The following is a 25,245-nucleotide window of genomic DNA, read 5'->3' as shown; positions in this document are numbered from 1 at the left end:
AGTCTGAGAAACAGAAATGCTAGTAATCTAAATTTCCCAATGGTTATAAAGGCCTAAAAAGAATTACCAATGTCCAAGGCTAAAAAAGATAGACCTATCAGCTTAAGCTAAGAAAGTAAACATGCTCTTAAGCTACTGGAAAATAACATGCCTCAGCAGATAGAAAACACTGATTTGCTTTATTGAAGGTGTTTGATCTACAGTCTATGTATATAATACTAGTATTTTTCAAAATTCCTTTTACAAACATGCCAATATATAATGTTTTCAAGTTGTCTCTTAGTTTATATATGGTGATGCACATAATGTTCACTATCATTTTACTCATTTTGTTGGCCAAATAAATTGCCAATGCTATTATTGAAGTGAGACATCATCTTCAGTAAAGTATTTCCAAAGCAAAAGGTACAATTATCTTTGAATATGAAACTCGAGTTTCTCTTAGCTTTTCTCCCTAAAACAACTTTCTTTTTCAGGTGTGCTTCATGGTAATCCAACTCCAACAAACTGTGATAATCCAAACCCAACAAATACCTTATACAGGTATCTCAGAGATATTTTGGTAATTTCTGAAAACCACATCAATATTTCTGATAAAGAAAAATGAATGTAGCTTAAAACTGATATAAAATTAGAGAAGGATTAATTAAAGAATATAGAGGCAGTATAGTGGTATTCTTCAATACAATTTGGCATAAAATTCTCTAGGGCTTGTGGAATCAACTGGGACTCCAGTAAAACCTGCTACCCTTTTCTATAAAGAGAAGGCAAGATGCACCTGTGCATGACTCTGCATGCAGTTCATGGCCCAGAGGCTAGAGTTATTATCACCACAAAGAAGCAAAGAAAGCAAGAAGAGGGAAGCTTTCATGAAATTGAAGTACAGTCTCTCAGAATTCAGTGACCCATTTCTGAGGAAGAATCTGACGTAAATTAAAGAAAGAACATATTTATTTATTTTTATTAAATTTTACTTATGTATATGTGCCTGTGAGCTAAAGTGCCTTTAGGAGCTAGAAGATGGTGTAGGATTCCCTGGAGCTGGAAATCCAGGTTTCTATGCACCTGGCATGAATGCTGGGAACTTAATCAGGCCTGTGTGAGAACAGTAAGTATCCTTGACCATTGAGCCATCTGTCCAACCTTCAGGGGAAAAAAGATTTTAAAGAAGAAAATGAAATTTCATGTTTGTTTGTGATGTAAATAATTTTCTTCCCTACCTTAGAGTTACTTGTCAGATGAACCAAATATGCCCATACTGAGATTTGAACGTTATCAGTGGTGAAGAAGTGGTTGCACCCTTGTGACCATCTTTGCTACTCTTGAGAGATTTGTTTACCTACATTTTCCTGAAATTCCATTTCTTTACATCTATTGTTCCTCTACATGTAGAAATAGTTAATCTTATTCACCAGTATTCATAGATCCAGAAACCCTTATGGTATTTACGAAAGATAAATATGTTTGTGAGCATATCTCCAGAGAGAATTTTGTCATGAGTCCTAACCAATGGATCAGTACTAAGTATTTATAATGTGGTGGCTTCTTTAGACATGAGAAGTAGAAGCTTGGAACTTTGGAAAAAATAGGTCATTGAGAATATGTCCTTAGCATGATATCTTGTCTTGGCCTCTTCCTGAATGTCATTTCTACCTATATCATTTCTACCCAATATGTTGAGGTAAGGAATTTCTTGTGCCCCTTGTTCTTGCTATCATGATATTCTCCCCAAACACTTAGGATCAAGTTATCCTGGACTGAACTTCTGGCATCTATAAGGCTAATTAAGTCTCAATTATTTGAGCTGTTTTCTGTTACTTACTTGGTCATAGCATTGAGAAAGGTAACTTTTTAATCTTTGAACTTCTTTTAAAACATTACCAACTATCAACTCCTTTATATTTTAAATTGAGAATGTATTAAAAGATTTGTAGATGGACACATTGGATCACATCTATTCAAGACATTGTGGCAATATTGGTCACATTATTGCCCATTAATCCTTCTCTGGGGGAATGTCATGTAGACAAGGAAAATGTAGGGCACCTATCTCATAATATCTAAAGAGTCACAAAAAATAAATAAACAGGTAAAGAAAATGATGCTATTCTATGAGATACATGAGAGTATGCACAGTAGATGAAATTAATTATTGGTCACTTGCCACATATGACTAAGAAGATCTAGAGTGTCCAAATTCTAATCAAAGTGACCTGAAAATGATAGTTTCAAGGAGGCAAAGAAGAATGTGATAGAATATTAGGGACCATAAATCTAGTAGATTAGATTTTTCACTATGCAAGCAAGGAAAGAATTCACATTATGTAAAATAAATCCAAAATTTGAAGTTTCAGTCAAAATAATACAGTCGATCATTAAGCATGATGTCTCTGGATTAGTCTTGTACTCCAGATTTATATTCCCTCTATGCTAAAATGTCAGTGATTGCTTTGATAGTCCATCAATCTATAATGTATTTGCTTATTAATGCAATTATTAATTCTAATAAATATTAAGAACTTAACACTTTTAGGCCATTATAATAAATAGACATTTTGACCAATTTACTTCTCATACTAAACTTATAAGATAGATATGATTTTATAAATATTTTGTTGACAACAAATTTAAGGAAATTGTTTATCCCTTAATGACATTCATGCATATTGAATCAAGAGCTTTACTTAGCACCTGGCACAAGGTGCTGAATATGGAAGAGCCATTAAGAGTCAAGAGTAGCCAAGACAATGTTACTGCTTGTCCTAGGCTAGATCATTGTTTCTCCCTTCCCTCTTTCTAATATGACTTCTCATCTCAGTCTGTGTCATCTCAAGCCACAGGTAGCATCTGAGTCCTCAATTCTCTGTCATTTTCATCTGTTGATTCTTTATAATTCCTAGCTTTCACTCATCCATATTCCCAGGAGAATAACCTAATAAATATATCATAAACTTTGCATTTTATATGAACTGCCAAGGTATGTGGTTCTAACCTTCATCTGAATTATAGAAATTTGTGTATTATATCTATAAGGATTATCAAGTATGTACTAAAATTCAAATGGTATCCACCTTCTTTTGTTAAAAATATTATCTTGCTGGGATCCAGCCATGTTTGTATGCTTACCTAAACTCCATAGTTATTTTCATGGTATAATGAAAAACTTGAGTGTTCATACATAACCATAAAACTTCCTAAACTAAAATAATTTGGGGAGGGGAAAGGTCTATCAACATCTGCTCTATTTACAATGATTTTTGCTTAATATAAAATAAGCCTATATGTTCTTACACAATGTAAAAACTTGAAGTGAGAAATTCTACCATTGTGTGGTACCATCTGACTTTGTCTTCCATATTCCCATTCTATATTAGTATAAAATATCTCCAAGCAATTTCTAGGACTTATCTGTGGTGTTTATCTCTGTTGAAAAATGTCAATATATTATTGTTGAGAAAATTAGCAAATGGGTTGGATTCTAGCTATGATCCAAGTCATTTATTTACATACACAACTTTAGCATGAATCCACACATCTCCTTTGCAGAAAACAGCACTAAGAATAAAGTAATGAAATTAACAGAATACTTATTTTAGCACCTTGTTTCGTTGAGTTATGCCCTTTTTATGTCAAAGGCAAAAAATAATAAACATACATGTACATCAGAGCAAAGACATTTTCCTTGACTTATTGTATCTAAGTCATTTACTTACTTCATTCAAACTCAATGGGTAATAGATTTTTTCTCTATAATTTAAACAGTGAATATTTTAGGCTGTATATATATATATATATATATATATATATATATATATATATATATGTTACAATATCATAGATTACATGCAATAGAACATAATACATATAAGCACATATATTATTTTATGATATATATGTATATATATGCCTATATATATATATATATATATATATATATATTCATAAAAGAATGTTTGTTTGACCATTCCACAAATGTATCTCTGCCAACAAAACTTACCTTTGCTCTCAACTCCACCCTGTATTTTAAATTGAAGACAGATCCCAGAATTATCTTCTTTCAGCAGAATTCACATTTTCTGAAAGCAGGTAACTGAGCTTTTTCTTTCCCAAAAATAGGGCCTTAAGGAGTTCATGATCGAAACCTGTATTGCTCTTCATTTTAGTTTTTTTCAGGATATTTTGGATACTTACAGAGGCAGCAGCTGCAGGACATTTACCCTGTCATATTTTGTTTTTCAATTTAGATTTTCACAGAAAAAAATTTGATTGAATGCATATATTGTGTAACATATTTCATGATGTTTAGTTTGAAGACAACAGAATTATCTTAAAGTATTTCAAGTGCGCTAGCTGCTGGCAGTGGCATAAAAAACTTTGTCAATAAAGAGGAGAATAAGCAAAGGCATAGGGTCAGCAAACAAAAGGTTTGCACCTAAGGATTAATGAGTGAAGAACGGGTGTGCATCTAGATAACAGGTTATGAGGCTAGAAAGTCAATCTGGAGCTATTATAATAGCCAAGAAATCCATTCTCATAAGTTAATCTATATTTTCTAAATCATACCTGAGTCATACTCTGCAAATGGCTTATTTACTTTAATAGTACAAGATTTTTTATTAGTTAATTTATTCATTTCTCATCGCGACTAGTTTCCTCTCTACCTTCTCCTCCCAGTCCATCATACTTTGTGTTCTTCTACCTCTGAGTCTTTACAACTGAACTTTCATTTATAGATGCCATTCAATTTGCTATTGACAAATGTATAGTACTAGCTAAAGAGAAAGAGTTTAGGTACCTTGACTCTTCACCTTTTTCATCACTCTGGACTGTGTGGCTCATGACAAGACATAGTTTTCACTTAAAGACATGACTATATTCAGTTACCACTATGATGTGCTTAGGACTGAGAGATTTCTCAGGTCGAAGAATTTTCGATAATAAACACTCATAAATTTCTTGGAAGTTGCAGAATATCTAGCATATACTTTCTCATTCTGCAGCTGCCACATAGTATCTGAAGAGTCTTAACCAGATGCTAGAAACTCCATCTTGTACCTATAGTCAGTCACTCAGTTGCTGCTGCACAGCAATTTCAGAACTGATCATTGGTTCTGACCACTGGCTCCACACATATCTATTTCATTCTTCACAAATATCCCTTGAGCATGATTCCTGTTGCCTAAACATATTGAAGTGAAACATTTAAAAAATGAAAGATCAGAAAATAACAGGTCCTCTATGCAATTTTTAAGAAGACAGTGTAGGATTTAAAACAGTATAGTCTTCTGAGGAAAATATGATCCCTCCTTTTTGAATCCCTGACAGTTCACTTTGTCATGAATAACCACACCCCTTCAATATGCTGCCATACATATGTGTAAGGCTATACCTTAACAGCAGTCCTCCTACATACAACATTTAATGAAATAATTATTTTAGGAAAAGATCTAATTTGAAATGCATTCACATGTGATAAGATTTTAAACACATCAGCACAAGCAATAGAGACTGCAGGTTTACCAACATGTGAGTATTGTTTTAATGCCAGTTTATTCACTATGTGTGGAATGGTCACCATGTTCCACACAGTACATGAACACAGGTTTCTCTTCACACATTTCTGTTCATGTTTCTCTACTTTCTTTCTTGAATTTTATATGAATTTCTGTCATCTCTCATTCTTTGGTGCTTTTGGTGAAATATAATTCCTAGATATTAAGTGAGGCGTAACTCCATTCATTCATATTATTGTTCTAAAGAAACCACTACAGAGTCTAATGACCTATAACAAAAACAGTTGCTGCTCCCATATCTTTTCATCCCCTGATATATGAGGATGCATCATTACCTAGAATTGTATTATTCCTAGTATTTCATTTCCTATTTCTGTCCCTAGAATGTAAGCCCCATGAAAGCAAAGAATGCTTTACATTTTACTAACCTCCCATCACACAAAGTAATTCTCAAACTTGTACACATACACACATGTACACACACACACACACACATTGTTAAATAAGCAACAAGATGCTATAAATAAGATGTTCAAAATCAAATATGAAAGAGTTTTTGCCACTGTGTTTCACATAGCCTAATAGAGGAGATGAATTAGAGGTAAAGTTATATTATAGAAGAGGATCTAATGTTCTGAACAATTTTGCAAGTACAGCTAAGAGATTTTAGCATTCAGGAAGCAAAGCCTCTTTAAATATCTCTTTTCTTATCAAATGGCTACGGCAGGTGTGGATATGGAAGATTCAATTAAGACCGGCAAATCTATCTTTCATCGATTGCCTCCTGAATGAGAGAGGCCCAGTTGCAGTTGAAGGAACGCAAGTGTAATGGGATTGTGAAAGTGACTTATGGTTAATTGATGTTCAACACAGGGAGGCAAATGAATATTTGAAGAATGTCAGTGTGTGCATTTCCAAAGGGTGCAGTGCTCTTGTTTGTTCCCTGCATGAGCCAGATCTACACACTCAAAAACTCATCCTGACATTTTTAGAGAAGGTAGTTGAAGAGTTATGCTTTTTCTCAAAGACTCTGGTTCCACTTGAGGTCAGATGTTATATGTGCATTACAGAGTATCCCACTTGTTTCTACTGCCCATGATTAGTCAGAGAAATAATAGAAAAGGTTGACATCAAAACAAAGTATGATATAAAGCGGCCAAAGTTCTGGAACTTATCTGGCTCCTCCAACCTGCATTACCATGAGAAGTTCATGCCACAGCTTTCTAAATCTCAATTTGTTCAACTACAGAATTGAGTTTATTTTAATTTGAAAATTGTAAATTCATCATATAAAATGTCAATCAAGTGCTTTACTACAAATTAGGAATTGCAATTGTATTGACAATTGTGTATGCTTTAGGAGTACTTTTATAAAGTATGAAATCAAAAGACACACAGCTACACTCACATTAGTGTAGCTTTTCTGCATCTGGATTTTGCAAGATTATTAAAGCACCCCTAACACAAGTAATTTCCCCTGAATAATAATATGTATTCTTTGATGGACAATATCATCCAAATCCAAGTTACTTAATCTGCTTCCTAAAAGAGAAAAAGCTAAATCATATGAGTCAGCATGTAAAATTTTGGGATCATTGTTCAGTTTTATTTTCCCAGCTTATCAGTAAGACCTGTAAGGATCAAACTTCATGAAAGACTGATAGTTTTTTTAAGGTAGAATTTAATTTTGACCGCTCAATAAGTAGTATGAACTATTCTGCTGAGGCAACAGGAGAAAGTCAGGTGTTTGTTTTCCTCCAATATTTCATGCCTCATGTGTATTCATAGTCAATCCTGCTTCATTGGGGGTTAGTAGCGTTTTGTGCATGTTCTTTTTGACATTATTGTCAGAGCTAACTAGCTTAATCTTATAAAAAAAGAACTGGTTGATTCAAACAGCTCTTGGCTTATGTATACCTGCATAAAACTACTTAGATATCAGTGGGATTGCTTAAAGTATGTCTCCATTTAATTTGATATTGGCTGTTGGTTTGCAACAAATTGCTTTTTGGAGGCCCCAGGGAGTTTAGAAGTTAGTGGGGGTGATGGGTGGGGCCATCAATGTGGAGACAGAGGGTGGGGAGGAGGTATGGGATGTGTAACAGTCAGAGGGTAGATGGAAGTGTATAAAATATGGAGTGTAAAAAAATAAATTAATTAAGAAAACTACTTAAATATGAGTTCTGTAATAGAGTTGCTAAATCCCAATGCTCTCTAGTTTTCCTATTCTAAATGACAGCTTTGGATGAGTGTGATATTCAGCCACTAATAATCTTTGACTAACATTCTCTGTCTCTCCTGTCTTTTTCCATAATGGATTGTTTTTTAAAGATGGGTTAGATTTTTGTCTTCCCAATTAGAATTAAATCCCAACACTACTGTGAAATATTATAGTATTGGGATAATACAAATTAAGTTAAATCCTTCTCAGATTTGCTATTCACCATATTTTTGTTTTTCTGATAAATTCTTTTTTTTTCCTTTTTTTATTTTCTATATTCTTTGTTTACATTCCAAATGATTTCCCCTTTCCCAATTACCCCCTCCCCATATGTCCCATAAGCCTTTGTCTCTCTACCCATTCTCCAATCACCTCCCTCCTTTTTCTCTGTCCTGGTACTCCCCTACAAAGCTAGATCAAGCCTTTCCAGGATCAGAGCCCTCTCTTACTTCTTCATGGGAGTCATTTGTTATGCTAATTGTACCTTGGGTATTCAGAGCTTCTGGGCTAATTAAAATCCACTTCTCAGAGATTATATTCTTTTGTGATTGGGTTACCTCACTTAGAATGATATTTTCCAGTTCCAACCATTTGCCTAAAAATTTTATTAATTCATTGTTTTTAATTGCTGAGTAGTATTCCATAGTGTAAATATACCACCTTTTCTGTATCCATTCCTCCATTGAGGGACATCTGGGTTCTTTCCAGCTTCTGGCTATTATAAATAAGGCTGCTATGAACATAATGGAGCATGTGTCTTTATTGCATGCCGGGGAATCCTCTGGGTATATGCCCAGGAGAGGTATAGCAGGGTCCTCCGGAAGTGTCATGTCCAGTTTTCTGAGGAACCGCCAGACTGATTTCCATAGTGGTTGTACCATCTTACAATCCCACCATAAGTGGAGGAGTGTTCCTCTTTCTCCACATCTTGCCAACATCTGCTGTCTCCTGAGTTTTTAATCTTAGCCATTCTGACTGGTGTGAGGTGAAATCTCAGGGTTGTTTTGATTTGCATTTCCCTAATGACTAATGTTGAGCATTTCTTAAGGTGCTTCTCGGCCATCCGAATTTCTTCAGGTGAAAATCCTTTGTTTAGATCTGCACCCCATTTTTTAATAGGGTTATGTGGTTCCCCGGGGTCTAACTGCTTGAGTTCTTTGTAAATATTGGATATTAGCCCTCTATCAGATGTAGAGTTGATGAAGATGTTTTCCCAATTTGATGGTTGTCATTTTGTCCTTTTGATAGTGTCCTTTGCCTTACAGAAACTTTGTAATTTTATGAGGTTCCATTTGTCAATTCATGATCTTAGAGCATAAACTATAGCTTATGATAAATTCTTAATGTGTAAAAATTACTACTCTTTCATTTAATTATTACACATGATAGCTACTTAATCTATGGAAATATGAAATATGCATTCAAGATAAAATAAGCAGTTTTGGCTCTGTCCTGAGAAATATAGATTTAAGCTGTACAATCATTGACATTACTCATTGAAAATACAAAACCTTTCAGAGAACAGTTATGCTAGGCTCTAATCTACAAGCATAGCAGAGTATTAATCGTGTCAGGAATCGGTTCTTGCCCATTTGATGGGTATCAAGTTGGGTCAGTTATTGGTTTGCAATGGCCCACGCTCTATTTCATTTTTGTCCGTGAATTTCATTTAGAATAGACAAATTTAGGGCAGGGAGGCTTGTGAGAAGAGAGGACTGGGAGAGTTAGCAAATTAAATAAATAAATAAATAAATAAATAAATAAATAAATAAATAAATAAATTGATGTAAAAAATAGAAAATACAAAGCCTAAACTCTTTGTTCCTGATATACGTATTCCATTTAAGGAGGAAGGTATACTCTGATTGAATCACTATCAGAAAATATTGAACAAAATTGTATTAAGAGGACTTGAATATTTAGGAGACTAATCTAGCTGAATATATCACTCCTCTTTCAACGAGGCCATTTTTGGAATAAGGTACTTCAGTACTAATGATAAGATGAGATTTTTAGAGGAGAAATAGAAGCAAGACAATGAGTGCATACTCAGGCAAAAAGAAGTTCAGTACCAACAAGGTGCAGCTCAAGGAACATGAAGCCCTAAAGGTTTCTTTGAGGGAACTGTAGATCTTGGTTTGGGTCCAGAATACTTATGTATTGTTGTTGAACAATAAGGATTATACATTTTTCTTGTCATGATCATTTATATAATTAAATAAACATAATCATGTTTGCATGGGCCTATGAAATGTTTATGTAGTATTCTATTCAAATTTTGCATAGAGGACCTGACCAAAGGGTCACTGCTATTATTATCTGTTGTATTCCCTAACTGCCGGTAGCTACTATGAACTGGGTTGCTGGAACAGAAGCTGAGGGATAGATGGGGAAGGGGCAAAAAGAAAGAAGGCCAGGATGATATTTTACCGATCGTGGCCCCAACTTTAATGGCGGTCAGACCTTTTAACAGTTTGGCAAGCCCTTCCCCCCAGATTCGGGCTGAGTTCCCATGGAAGTTGTCTAGCTTCTCCTGGCAGTCCTTGTCTCTGGCAGCTGGGTGGGTCACCTGCTTAATTCAATTCAGGAATTAGTAGACCTAGAGGAACAAAGAGCTTAACCTTCACTCTGCACTTCTCCACCCTAGGATAAAAATTCCTGCTGTAACCTACTTCCCTATTGTCCTAAAGTCAGATTCCTGCTTGTAGCCAGGGATTGTCGTTGGCCAAGGTCAAGTTCCTACCTTGTGGTATGACTCCCCAGTATGGCTCTGTACAATTCTTATTTTTATTTTCATTATGTTTAGAATAAAAACTAAGAATATTCACAGTGGTATTTATGTATATTTGACACTAGGTGACAGGTTGAGTTCCCATCCATATTAACCTATGGATTGGAATAAAGCTAGGGCATAGAGGTCATCAACTCAACTGCTCCATCAGTAGACACAGTTGTCAGTATACGGGTACCATGACGATCAATCAGATACACAAAAGCCTTTGGTATCCCATGACTTATTTCACCATGTCATGGACACTGTAACAAGGGTTTTGTCTCCATGGTAACCTTCCTATATATATATATAGAAGCCATCAACATCTGAGACTCTTATTTTAAACAATAGTTATTTTTTCCTCTTATTCATTCACCTCCCTGGAGTTATAAAATGCTGTAATGCATGATAAGTTACATTTACCTAATATCATCGACAAACCTTACTGCCAGGAAAAGAAATGTCCAATGAAAGCAAATCAATGGGCCATGGAAGCAGCTTTTCCCAGCAGTGACCTAATCTGCCTGTTACACAAAAAGATAAGCAAACTGGAATTCAGTAGCAAAACAGGATTCCTGGAAGCAGTCAATTTGAATACAGTGCTGTCTTTGCATACTTATCCCAGAGGCTATAAAGGCCCTGCCTATTGAACACTATAGCCCTGGGCTCAATGCTTACCTTCAGGATTAATTATCTCATTCATATCTCCAAGACCCAATTTTCTCATCTGTGAAATGGTCAGACTGAATATTTCCCAGTGTTCCTGCAGAAGTTTTCTGAACACTTATGTCGTATCTACTATGCATAAACCTTTTATACACTTTGTATTGCCATAGGGATTTAAGGTTTCAGGCATCCAGTTTTGATACCCGCTGAATTCCTTCAGGAATCTAAACTTAAATTTGCTCCTTTTCCTTTTTCTTATTTTTGTCTTTCTTTAGCTGAGAGAACCACAAAGGAAGAGATGTATAAATATTTATTTAGTGCACAAAACACAAGACTTTTTTTTTTATGTTCTGTTTACTGCTATATCCCTAGACTCTGAACAAGAGTTAACTTATATGTGCATTCAATGAGTTTGCCATCTGAATGCAATCTTGCCACTTTTTGGAGGGGTAGAGGCAGATCTTGAGACAAGATGTATCACAGAAATAGTTCTCTTGGGAAGTGATTTTAGGAACAGCCATCTGAAGAATGGAAAAATATGCCAGAGAAGGAACCAAAAAGGCAAACTAGCATTAAGAAAGAAACAATATCTACTGTTGCCAAGCAAAGCTAAGTCATGCTGAGGAGATACTGGGTTGGTGGGGCAGCAAACTTCAGAATTTTCTGCCCAACAGAGTCACGGTGTCACCAAGAAATTACACTTATCAATACAGGAGTCAATTTCTCTCTTGAAAGATTTCCCATCTCTTTTAGAAATGGAAGAAGTTTCTGTAGGCAGGAAATGACTACAGGTGAGCAAGCCAAGTACAGGCAATTAAATTTAGGCCAGCCTCATGGAATTATCAAAGGATAGGAATAAATAAACCATGACATCTAATTCAAATATTTGTGAAGACTATAAACTCTTAATTTCTATGACTCATATTGAGGTTTTTATTCTCAAAATGATTTATGATTTGATATTATGAATATGGGATAGGGAAATGTCTGAAGAGTCAATATCACTATAGTATTCAAACATCTATTCTTCTATACATTAAAAGTATGTTATCTCCATACATAATAAAAACTTTAGTCTGTCATAACTGAGAATCAGGGAGCCTTAAAGAAAAAATGATAAAAAAAATAATGCTAACAGTATATTTAATTTCAAATGGTTTTCTTCATAGTAATTTATATATGATAATAGACGTTTTATCCTTCCTGGGCTGTAGAAATTAGAATCTGAAATTGGGACAGGAATAGCAGCTATATTGAAAGGCATGAGTCTCTTCCATTTAGGTGGTGTATCTACATGGAACCTTGACTTTAATCCTGATCTTTTATATGAGTTTGGTCTTAAGTGAGCCCTATGATCATCTGCAGTGTTGACAGGAGTTCTTAATGGTTGTATCCTTGATCAATTGGCTGCATGGCCACTATGGGCTTTCTTCACACACCTGTTCTGTCATTGTGTCAAGATAAACATAGAATGATAATATTTAGGAGGACTCTGAAGTATGAAAAATGTACTTAGGCCTCACTGAAGTGACTTGTAGCAAGCCTACGTACTCCGGAAGTTTTGAAGGCCTATCTGCAGTATAAATATTTCAAGGTTGCTCATTTAACAGAAGTACATCTCTGTAAGCACATTTGTGTCATTTGTTTTAGTAGGGATAGACCCTAAGGGAACTGTAGGTAGACATATACTTATTGCCCTTGTTATCACACATTTGGGCATAGGCTCGAAGTTAGTAAGATTATAGGACACAATATATTGGGACAAAGGCCATAAATTCTGGGAACATGATCTTGAATCATTACTTAATAATTACATTAATTCTTAATTTTAAGCAAACTTTCCTGTGGATTAGCCTTCAGATGAATAGTGATATATCTATACAAGCCTTATGATGAGTACACATATCTCTTTTAATTATTAGTACCAACCTATCACATAAAAGAGCTACTGGTGCAGTGTTTGCACTCAGTATTTGTTAAATTAATGGGTGTTTCCTTTTCTAAATAGATGCTGTTCTCTGGACACTTAGCCTACACACACACACACACACACACACACACACACACACTGACACACTCACAATTGCTGCTCCAGGAATATTCCTGTGTTTAGTAGAGACACTACTTGTAGTTAATTTTCTTAGCACCACTACATCTTAAAGAATATCATTTATTTCTCATTCTCCCAATAGTATCGTAAGCTCTTACCTTTAATAGCTGAGGCTTAGTGTATATCTCAATGGAGCAAATGCATATGTTTGTTAATTCTCCATTTTAAATTGTAAGAAAATAATTGAATGGAAACCAAAGTTTCAGGGACTATAGCCAAGCCATAGAAAAATAAATGGTAGATGGATTTCTTGAATCCATTTCATCTTCCCATGTACAGAAAGACTGATATAGGTGTAATTTGAGGACAACTAACTGGTAAGCATTACCAGTATATAACAATACCTTAGTTATCAAAGTTCAAATACTATCTGTCTTGGCCATTACAGAAGAATAATTTTAACATTACAAATTACAACGTAGCTTTAAAAATCTTTAAACATTACCTAAACACTTACTATGAGTCAAAATCCTGGCAATTTGTCATGACATGCTTCCTGATAAGAAGATCTCTGGCTTCAATAAGCCTAATGGATGATGACTTCAAATGTCAGATTTTTCTAGTTTTCACTTAACCCTTGAGTTTCAGAGTAAATTACATTTATAACAGAAAGGTCAGCTAATTTTTCATATGAAGTGTGCATAGAGGAGGTGGGAAATTTAATGGTTAATGTGAGCTGGCTGTTCTGAACCTTAGCCATCTGACATACATGTCTGCCTTTATAGAAGGAACAGTCAGCTACAATCACACTAAGACAATGTTGGAATTAACCACATTTTTTACTTAAGCTCCTGCTGATACGACTCCTTTAGTGCCAAACTGTAGAACACTCCACCAGGAATATCAGCAGCAGGTACCCTTAAGGAGTTCATCCTCTGAGGACAGCAGAAGCTGGACAAATACTGTATGTAAATGTAACACCACTACCAAGTTGTCAGTTCTTTATTGCTCTGCCTCATGTTCTGAAGTACTCAATATTTCAGAGATAAGCCTGAATGTGGGAAAAATGGGAGGTAGATTGTCTTTTTTGTAGCAATCTCTCTCTCTCTCTCTCTCTCTCTCTCTCTCTCTCTCTCTCTCTCTCTCTCTCTCTCTGTGTGTGTGTGTGTGTGTGTGTGTGTGTGTGTGGTCAATTAAGAGAACCGTGGGACAAAAAAATGCCAAGAACACCTTTAAAGACAGCAATTATATGCCTACAATATGTCCAAGGTGCTAGGCTCACAAAGACAGTCTCAAAATGGTCCTTAATGGTCAGACTTCATATGGTATGTGAGGAATATCTGTAAAGAAATTTCTCCCTCTGTTGTCAAAACAGTCCTTCAAAAACTCAAGTCAGAAGTCCTTTCTTTCAGAAAGCTTTGCAGGCAACTTTCTTCCAGAATGTCCCTGTAAAAATAGCCTTAGATGTTTTTGTAGATGTGTGTTTGCCACATCCCCTGATACCCCACTTGCACAAAGGGAAGATCCTTGAAGATATGGACATGTTGTTTTCAGCTTCTTGATCCCAGGATTTATGAAAAGATATACAGCAAGTCCATAAAACATTTGTTAACATTTAAATATATGTAATTGTGTGGGGGATTAAGAATCTAGTCAGCTATATTTTCTTTCTTATTCTGTTATCTTTTACTATTAGGCAAAAATAATGTTGATCTGTCCTATTGATGTCATCACAAAAAAAGCTTCCTTTGCATTTAGCTTTCAAAAAGTAGACTTGCCATATCTTGAAGAACAGAGAAATTTTCTGACACTGTGTATTTTGTGTCCTATAAGTCAAAGATGACATGAGATTGACATCGCTGGGAACTAGCATTCAGGAAGCATAGACTATCATAGAACCCAATACTTAAAAGGAGATCATGTTGATCAAAATGAATGCTGTTGTGAATTAATAGAAAACAGAAGCACTGGACCCTCAGGTTGTTTCAAGGGTTATATTACAAGAGGTATGACACAGCAGCATCTACTTTCTGTGTATTCTCCCCCATCTAGCCCCATGGACACCATACTGACCTATATCTGCATCTCCCGCCATCGCTCCCCCCCCCACACACACTTCCTCTCTAGCACAACTGATGGATGAATACTATCAAACATAAGTGCACACCACCTGACTCACTGAATGTTTGATGTGCAACTGTAGCCAGTTTCTTTTTGGGTTATTTTTTCTATTCATTACAATGTCACACATCAATCACAGCTATAAAATTTAGAGGAGAAAATCATATTGCCACTGTGCAGCTGGATGTGTATCCTCTGTTTTTGTAGCCTGGCAGTGGACCATTCTTTGTTTGAATGAAGCAAGTCATCCTGAACACACACTCATTTCGGGTAATTGCTTTTTTTCTTTTCTATCACAATATGCCGGAGGAAGTATTTCTTTCTTTCTCTTCTGTTGCTTGCATTACTTATTAGTAGATTTTTGAGTTCTATATTTTTAGTTTTATTTTTTCACTTTGGGCAGGAAATTTCACAAAGACAAGTTCTGTTTCAAGATGAAGGATCTTGAGGAGGCATTAGAAACAGGATACCTGCTCAAACACCTGGCAGAACATGAGAGAATAGTAATAGAAGGAAACCCATAATGTTGCAAAAATACCTATGGAAATGATGACTGTTGTGCCTTTCTCAGGAGCTATATAAGGTCATTCTACTAAATTGGCTTTTGCTTTGCATTGCTTTTCCAGGTTTATATGGTTTGTATGTGAGGGGGCTATATAGGTGTTTTAGTGTGTGCATGTCTAGGTAGACATGTTTCCATATATGTGCACATGTTTGTGTATGTCCTCACACATGTGGGTCTATGCATCTGGAGGCCCACATTCAGTGGCTAGAATTAACTTTGCTCATTCTTCCACCATGTAAATTGGTTCAGCATCTCTTGGTCAAGAGCTCACCTATATGACTACTCTCACTAGGCAGATTGCTGTGCCTGAATATCCTCCATCTTCAACTCCAATCTGGAATTACAGGTGGGCCACCATACCCCTTCCCCAACATGCTTAGGTTCTGGGAATTCAAACTCACCTCATATTTCCATGCTTGACAAGAAAGTGCTTTAAGCATTGAGTCATCTCCCTACCAAAGGTCAAATTTTCTTTCACTGCTTTACAGATGAACATCTCATATTTTGAAGTAACTCGTTAAGTCTACATACATAGAAAATCATGGGACTGGCTCATCATGGACTGAATCTTATCCCTCGTTATTTTTTTTGGAAAGTGCAGAAACACTTTACAGAGTAAAACTATTAATCCTAAATATAGCAGCATAGAAGAACAAGGAACAAATGGTGCATTTTTTAATGAATGATGTGTTAATTCCTAGTAGTAATTTGTTTAAGTTTTAATTTATTTTTGTGATTTACATACTATATTTATTTGTTTATTAATTTTTCCTTTTATTACTATTCTTTCATAGAACACATCTCAACTGCAGCTTCCCCTCCCTCCTCTCCTCCCATCCTTCCCCATAACCCCTCTCCCCCAGATCCACTCTCCTGTTTACCAGTAGGCTTCCCAGGCATAACAAGATACAGTAAGGCTAGGCACAAACTCTTATCTCAAAGCTTGAGTAGGCAACCTAGTAGGAGGAAAGGTGTCCCAGGAGCAGGCAACATCACACTCACTCTCACTCCTACTGCTAGAAGGCCCACAAATACACCAAGCTAAACAACCACAACATATATGTAGAGAACCTAATGCAAAACCATGAGGGCTCTGTAGTTGCTGCTTCAGTCTCTGTGAACCCCTATGAGCCCTACTCAGATGATTCTGTAGACCCCGTTCTCTGTGTTCTCCTGGTGTCCTCAACCCCTTCAGCTCTTAGAATCTTTCCTCCCACTCTTCCAGTGTTTCCTGAGCTCCACCTAATGTTTGACTTTGGTGCCTGCCAACTATAGAGGCATTCTTTCTGATAACTGGGCTAGGTGCTTTTCTATGAATATACCAGGAATGATTTCATGGATAATTTTTTTGTGGTTAGTACTATATTATTCCATTCTAGGTGTCTAGATCCTCCAGCTTCCAGGTTCTACTTGCTGACCATCAGTCAGTGTTCCCCAAGGGCTCCTTCTCAAGCCTTGGGCCTGAAGTTAGACCAGTCATTGTTTGGTAGTTTCTGCAATATCTGAACCATGCTTGTCTCAGAACATCTTGCAGACAGGCCAGGCTGTGGGTCTGAGGTATTGTGGCTAGCTTGATGTCCAGTCCTACCACTAGAAGCCTTGCCTGGTTACAGAAGATGGCCAGTTCAGACTCCATATTCTCCACTACTAGAGGTCCTCACTAGGGTCAGTCTCCTAGGTTTTAGGATGTTTCCACATCATACCATAAATGCCAGTCTATTTCAGTAGTCTCCCCATGTACTCTCTCCCTCCATCCCTCTCTGCCACACCTGATCCCTCCTGTTTCCATCCCCACCCACACCTGGTGCCCCTGAAAAATCTATTCTATTTTTTGCTCCCAGAGAGATCCATGTGTCTCCTTGAGAGCTTTCCATGTTTCTTAGCCTCTCCAGATCTGAGGATTGTAGCATGATAATCCTTTACTTAACAGCTGATATTCACTTACACATACTACAGTTAGATCTTTGAAGGAGACAGTACAATGTTTTGCTATTTATATAATATATATACATATATATGAATTATTCTACTATGATAATTAAAAGAACTATAGCTAGTAGATATTCTGTGTATATTTTAAAATGGCTCAAAGCCTGTTTTAAATGTTAACATTAAAAATTGTACAAGTTCATGACTATGTGAATTATCTTGGTATTACCCTTTCTGTAATGCTATGTTCATCTTAGTATGATAAAGGAAATAGGGAGAAAGGTAATAAAGAATGTGTTCAAGGTCTTGCTTGAACTTATAAATTCAAGTTGTGCTTATATTAATTTAGGTGTAAATGAATCCAAGACCTACATCCTCTCACTACATTACCCCAACATGTATGGGGAATGCTAACATTTCCAGTGACAGGGGAATAGCATGTACAAGTTGATGATTGCAGAAACCAGGTAACACGGGTGCTAACCAGAGGCTTGTTCAGTAGATAAAATTCTAGAAGTAAAACTTAAGTTAGAGGAATAGAAAACTCAAAGACTTTTCATGACAATTTTGAAATTTTGGTTTCTTCAAAAAACAGAAATATTGTAAGAAAAAAAAAGTTTAGTTGTTGTATTAATCCCAGATGTGGGGTACTGGACTGCTTCAGATTGTCCACAGGAGCTGACCAGCATTTGCAGCAGCTGCAAATAGTTTCTGAAACTGTGTGAAGTTTGAAATTCTGGGGACTTTTGAGAGTATTTAAATTCTTGTCCCCTGAGAGGGTTTGTTGTTTGGTTGTTGGTGGGTTTTGGTGGGTTGTGGGTTGGTTGAGGATTGTTAAGTAGTCATACCCACAGAAGAAAGAGGAAATTAGATATGTTGAACTTGAAAATCAAACTGGCCCTAAAGAACTCAACTATACTAATAAGCAGGACGCAGTCTAACAACAATGTTGCCCCATTTTCTGACCCCCAACCTTATTCAGGGATGTCTTTCCTCCTCCTCCTCATCTTCTTCTCCCCCCCTCATAGTGTTTTAGGATTGAAAGGTAGAAAAGGGATGGAGAGGGTGGGAGAAAGAAGAACCCACATAAGATGACTAGGCACTTAGCAGTCAGTCGTAATTTGAAAGTGAAGCACCTTTCTAATCAGGATGAAAATAAAGTATGTCTTAGTCAATGTGCATTTTGATTACAGATGTCATTGGCTAAGTGGCTTAAAAAATTAGTCTCATATGGTTTAAAGTTCTAGAGGACACAAGTCTGATTTCAGGGCTTAGAAAAATCAGATTCTAAGAGGTTTTTCTTCCTGCCTTACAGATTGCGATGCTGCTACTATGCAGTCAAAGGGCCCCTATTATCAAAGTGCTCTAAGATAACTCTCCCTCATTACTTGATTTTAGAAAGGAAATAATGCCACAATGTATCTACCCTCATGACTTAATGACAACCCAAAAGTCCCATCTCCAAATGGTACCTCATTGGATTAGAGATTCAATTAATAGCTTTGTAAAGGAGCCCATGTGTTTCACTTATTACATGGTAGAGGAAATTAGATAGTATGAACTGAGATCGGAACTTGCTTGGTCTAACTTACATAACCGTAAATTCTTCCTTCATTAAGCACCCAATGTAGCTATTGAACATCTAAGAATATTCACTGTGTTCTTCTAGTAGGCATTTCTACCTTCTGAGACTTTTCTCTATAGTTTAACTTCTACAACCACTGCTAGATTTCTACTTCATGCCAAAGAATCAGTTCATACTGGTAACCCCTTCTGTCATTCATTTAGCTTTGTAACCTAACAGATAGGAATTTTTCCTTCTAGAGGATGAGCCAAGATGGCCAGGCTTGATTATAAGCAAGGCCTTGGATTATTCCTTTAGACAAGAAGCGTGAGTAGCGAGTGAAGACTGCTTTATACTCAATGAGTATGAGATTATATAATTGGTCACCATTCAAAAATCACAACATTGCACACAGTTACTCAAAAAGAGACATTCTATGGGCAAAGTTCATCAATACATAGTTTATAAATATTCCAATAATGGTTAATAAGATGCAATTAGCATAATATGTGTTAGAATGGAGTAGGCTGTGGGCCAGAGGTAAGGTAATCTGGTCTCTATCTTACTGCTTTATGAACTTCAGGACTTCTTTCTATAGTATTAGAAATCTAATAACTGGTTTCAGGTAAGAACATGTTTATCTTTAATAGTTAATGAGTCTTCAAGAGTGGATGGGTCCTTGTGAGAGCCTCCTACATCCAATCCCTTATGGATATTGAGTGGTCCAGTCTTGTGTAGGTATTTTTGGTGCTATGAGTTATGATTGCAAGAGTCATGTCCCATCTGAATGACAGTATTTTATGACACTTCTCCATACTCCTGCATTTTCATTCTTCTCTGTCCTTCTTCTGTGCTATTCTCTGGACCTTGGTAGGATAGTGTAGGTGTTTATGGATCGTAGTCCATACTTACTTACTTTCAGCACTTTGACCAGATATAACACGAACTATTTGGAAAGAAGAGACTCAGAGGAGAAGAAAGGAGGCTGGCAGAAGATAATAGAAAATGAATATATTAATAATACACTGCATGTAAATATAAAGCTGTCAAAAGTAAAAAAGAATATATTTACCACATAATTCAGCTAGCTTAATTCTAGGCTATATCCAAAGAGACACCTGCATGCCTATATTTATAACTCACTATTCACAGTAGTTAAAATATGAAATAGGACTTGATGCCCCTGAACAAGTTAAATCAGTAAATAAAATTTGTTCATCTACAATGTAGTGTTATTTATTCATAGGGCAGAATGTAATCCCTTTGAATTAAGTAAAATAAACAAAGTTATCTGAATAGCAGGGACTAGGAAATTGTTGTGGAGAAATGGGAGTTTAGAAAATGGCTACCAAACATAGAATAAAATGATAAGTTCTAGGCTTCCAACACATGGTAAGGTACTTCATAACAAACTTTGGCATATTTTGTATAGCTCTGGATAAAATTAGCTAGAGATATGGAGAAATGGCATCTGTAATAAGCCCAACTTGATTAATCCATATTGTACATGTGTTGACACAACATGATGAAAGCCATTAACATAAACAACTACTACTTGTCACTAAGAAAAAATAAGATAAACACTCATGAGAAAATGCAAAAATCAGGCTGGGAAGGTCACTCAATAATAGAATATTTACCTAGTAAGGTTGAAGTACCAGTTTGTTCTCTGAAAACAAAACTTAACAATAGAGAAAAGAAGAATCTCTTTGGAAATTTAAAAATATATATGTAGAACATGTTGACATGCAACATCAATATATTTAATTATAAAGGTGATGAAAATATCCCCTAGCTAGCGCTCAGAGCTTATTCTAATAGATTACTTCTTGGAGATTTCATTTTTCTCATAATTTATGTTGAAAGAGAGAGAGAGAGAGAGAGAGAGAGAGAGAGAGAGAGAGAGAGAGAGAGAGAGAATATAGTTGACCCAACATACCTGCACCATATGCCCCTCCAAGTATAGTCCCTGCCCTATGATAAAACAAGACTGTCACGTGCTTTTAAGCAAAGATATTTACTAAGACTTTGCGAATAAAGATCAATGGGCTCATCCTGCATTTAGACAATTTCATCAGCAGAAACACACACCATAGAAATTACTACTGCCCACAGTATCCAATCGCCCAGCTCTCCGGAAGTCATAACAGATGTTGCACAGTCTTGTAGAGCCACAGGATGCTACCAGTTGTCTCTTGACTCCTGTTAATTAAGCCACATATCACCTGACCAACAGTGCATCCCAAGTTGGGATTGATCTAGGAGAGGCAGCAGTCACACTAATCACTCAACATGAATGGAAAGGATTTCAGAAACACACAGGCTTGCCCAGCACTGCCTCTCCAATCAAGGAAGGAAGAACATCCCACTCTGAAAGCTAGAACATTGTGTACTGGAGATTAATGTTAGAACTAGTTCTGAGTGTGATATGAGAGAGAGAGAGAGACAGATAAAGAGAGAGAGAGAGAGAGACAGAGAGACAGAGAGACAGAGAGACAGAGACACAGAGACACAGAGACAGAGACAGAGAGACAGAGAAATTTTGGTAAGGCATTATTAGCCAAAGTGTACATTTAAATTAGTCATGGATTATTTTGAATTGCAGGTGCCCTAGAACCCAACCCATATTTTTGAATCAGATTTTCAAAGGCTCAGACAAAATTTATAAGGATTCTTATTTATTCTACTTGTATTAAAAATGATTTTTTTTTTTAGCAGATTACTAGTCTCTGAAACAAACAAAGATGCTAATGTTTATCCTTGGAAGAATGTACTTTGGGACTAGAATTTTAATTTTAAATGTTAAAAAATTAAATTTACAATGTGTTAATTTGTGTACTGGTACACTTATGATAAACTTTTTCTTCAAAAAAGAGTTTTTAAAACTGTTTTTATTGTATATGTTTTATCACAGACATTATCACACTGAAGAGAAAGGATAGGTCAGTCCCTTATAGTAGAGTTGGAATGCAAAGACAAAGTATGTGGCATTATTGCAGATAAGAAGCTGAGAGAGGAAGGATAGGAATGACCCAGGATAAAATGTACCTCAATGACAGGACTCCAAAAAGGTACTTACTTCAACTGTCCTCACCTAATATATTTTACCACTTTCCAAATTGCCATTATACCATGAATCCATAAATCAATTAATTCAATGACTATGTCATAACATTGTGACCTAATTATTATTAGAAATGCATAACCTGTCCTCTGTCATACACACACAGGAGAGAAAGAGAGAGCGAGGGAGAGAGAGATATGAATTATTAAACTCCTAAGTGTTTCTTAATCTAATAAATGTGGCAAACTAACCACAACATTCATGTATTATTGCAGGCAGACAAAGAACACTAGAATGCTAGTGAATATATATTTGGGGTCATTCAATTCATTCATCTTCTCACCACATCTACTTATTTAGCACAATAATACCAAAGCTATATGCATCATTACTACTCAACAGCAGAGTGAAGAAATTATATTATGATTATGTAAGTTTTGACCTCATAACTTTTTGAGAAACCTACTGATACCTAGCTAACCTTGGGATCCTGAACTAAAAACTTGGGTTCATATTAGTGCCCACTGTGATTATATATTTGTGAAAGTAACTCTTCATAAAGCATAAATAGATTTTGCTATTGATATTGGCATGTGCTTGGCTGATACATATTTGGTTAGTATGATGTCAACTTACTGTAAAAAATCCAAAGAAAGGAGTGCCTATTTACTGTAGATAGAAAAATCCAAACATCCTCTCTCTGAATTCAAACCAGCTCATCTACTGGGTGCTATTATCTTCTACACAACTCTGGCCAGAGAAGGCAGTGGACCAATTATGAGTGTGAAGGAGGCTGATAAATATACAAAACAGGAGTCATATTCTATAGTATTTATTTCTAAACTATTGAAGATGGAGTTGTAGTAGCCACAGTATCATCCAGGAGTTTGTTAAAAAAAGCTAGTGAATGGAATACCCAAAACATAACCCACACATCAAATGAGGTACAAGAAGAAAGGAGGAGTGGCCCCTTGTTCTGGAAAGACTCAGTGAAGCAGTATTCGGCAAAACCAGAACGGGGAAGTGGGAAGGAGTGGGTGGGAGGCCAGGGGAAGAGAAAGGGGCTTATGGGACTTTCGGGGAGTGGGGGGCTAGAAAAGGGGAAATCATTTGAAATGTAAATAAAAATTATATCAAATACAAAAAAAGAAAGTGGTGTGAAAAATAAAAATGTTAGTGATTACACATGAAAAAAAAAAAAGCTAGTGAATCTTGAATCCTACCACAGACATGTAGAACTCACATCTGCATTTTAACAAGATCTCTGGGTGATTCTTAATGTAGCCAATTTCGCAAGCTATTGCTTTAATGGGTCAGGTCCAGGTAAGACAGCTGCTGTGACAACAACATAGCTCAAAGAAAAAACTACTAAACAGAAATAGAATTTCCAAAGATAGGTAAAGACAGTTACAGAGCAAACCAGTTGACAGGTAGCTGACAGGTAATTTTACAGGGACAGTTCCAGTTAATGGAATTCTCTTAAAGAGAAGGGTTTGCAATCCAGGACTGTTCTTTGGGGTCACTTCACTTGAAATGATCTGTAATCTTAACGAGAAAAGTCTAAATACTGTGCAGACTTGGGGTGAAGTATAGTTCTGTATCTAGAAATGGGTCTAGGGCCAGAGGATAACTGAGAACCAGAAGGCAGCGATATCATGGTTAAAAGAGTGTTGCATGGAAGTGAAGAGACTAAGACTAGGTTAGGCACCTTGTGCCTATGAGGACAGGACATAAGGACTTTCTGTTGCATGATTCTGGAAGCTAGCACAGAAATCTCACTCTATCACAAGGCAGAAAACACATCCACGTGGTCAGATAAGACTCGAAAAAGAAATATACCTTCTCCAACACATAGTAATATGAGCAGAAATTAAACCTGGATGTTTCTACTTACCCCATGAAATGATAGCATCCAGTCAAAGTGAAACCGTTTTCCAAAGTAAAAGCAGCAATTTCTAAAGCCAATCCCCAGCCAAAATGAGTTGCCAACCAGGCAAAATCAGGAAGGTGACTGAGTGGGGAGGGGATGTAATCTCACTACTCAATGAAAGTCTAGAGATGGGATGCTGAAGTAGAACAGGTATATGTGAACATTTTCCCTGTCATTATGTCCTTGAAAATCCATTGCCAAAGCATTTGCATTGCATTGGCTACTTAAGTTAAAAAATAGACTAGATAAGAATGAATCAGAAAAGGCAATGCAAATAAAGATAAAAATGCAGATTCATGGTGGAAAAATTAAACATGCCTTGAAATATGCAGAAGAACAAACGATGCCTTTTTTCTCAAAAAAAAATGGTCTTATAAAAAAGTGAAACATGATTTCATAATTTGGATAATTTATATTCTTATACTTTCAGAGGAAACTTTGATTCTACAATGTTTCTGTTATTGTTTGTGTTTACTTTTTTAATATTTTTATTTTCTATATTCTTTGCTTACCTTCCAAATGATTTCCACTTGCCCAGATCCCCCTCCCCATATGTCCCATAAACCTTCTTCTCTCCATCCATTCTCTAATCACCTCTCTCCTTTTTCTCTGTCCTGAAGATTCCCCTCCAATGCTAGATCAATCCTTTCCAGGATCAGGACCCTCTCCATACTTCTTCTTGGGAGTCATTTGTTATGCGATTTGTGCCTTGGGTATTCAGGGCTTCTGGGATAATTAATATCCACTTATCAGAGATTGCATTCCATGTGTTTTCTTTTGTGATTGGGTTACCTCACTTAGGATGATATTTTCCAGATCAAACCATTTGCCTAAAAATTTTGTGAATTC

Source organism: Apodemus sylvaticus, chromosome 17 (assembly GCF_947179515.1).
Source record: "Apodemus sylvaticus chromosome 17, mApoSyl1.1, whole genome shotgun sequence".
In the NCBI taxonomy this organism is placed as follows: domain Eukaryota; kingdom Metazoa; phylum Chordata; class Mammalia; order Rodentia; family Muridae; genus Apodemus; species Apodemus sylvaticus.
The sequence above is the reverse complement of the archived record's forward strand: the minus strand, read 5'-3'. Positions refer to the sequence as shown.